Source organism: Triticum dicoccoides, chromosome 3A (genome assembly GCF_002162155.2).
Source record: "Triticum dicoccoides isolate Atlit2015 ecotype Zavitan chromosome 3A, WEW_v2.0, whole genome shotgun sequence".
Classification (NCBI taxonomy): Eukaryota; Viridiplantae; Streptophyta; class Magnoliopsida; order Poales; family Poaceae; genus Triticum; species Triticum dicoccoides.
The window spans coordinates 555,973,455-555,974,308 of record NC_041384.1 but is presented as its reverse complement, the minus strand read 5'-3'; positions in this window follow the sequence as shown (position 1 = coordinate 555,974,308).

The following is an 854-nucleotide window of genomic DNA, read 5'->3' as shown; positions in this document are numbered from 1 at the left end:
CCACCCTTTCGCGCGTGCTATGCGGGTGATATGATGATACCATGCCAAGATTCAAAATTTTCAGGATTCATTTTGTAGTGATTTTCAATTTCACGGCCATTTGGCTCTCTAAACAATTAGGTAAATGACCGAAAAACAACAAATGATGTCAGAACATGTTGGAAATTGATGATGTCGCTTTGAATGCTGCATACTGAACACAAAAGAAGTCTGGAGTTCAAATAAGTTATTAAAAACATTGAAGTGGCCGTGTAACAGATGAGTTCTCATCCGAAACCCTGATACTCCGAAAGAGTTTGTCTAGTTTGTACACGAAGTGCGTCCAGTTTTTGCCGTGACCCTCTCTACTCTTTCGCGCATGCTATGCGGGTGATATGATGATACCATGCCAAGTTTCAACATTTTCAGGATTCATTTTGTAGTGATTTTCAATTTCACGGTCATTTTTCTCTCTAAACAATTAGGTAAATGACCGAAAACAACAAATGATGTCAGAACATGTTGGAAATTGATGACGTCGCTTTGAATGTTGCATACTGAACACAAAAGAAGTCCGGAGTTCAAATAAGTTATTAAAAACATTGAAGTGGCCGTGTAACAGATGAGTTCTTGTCCGAAACCCTGATACTCCGAAAGAGTTTGTCTAGTTTGTACACGAAGTGTGTCCAGTTTTTGCCGTGACCCTCTCTACACTTTCGCGCATGCTACGCGGGTCGTATGACGATACCATGCCAAGTTTCAACATTTTCAGGATTCATTTTGTAGTGATTTTCAATTTCACAACCATTTAGCTCTCTAAACAATTAGGTAAATGACCTAAAAACAACAAATGATGTCAGAACATGTTGGAAATT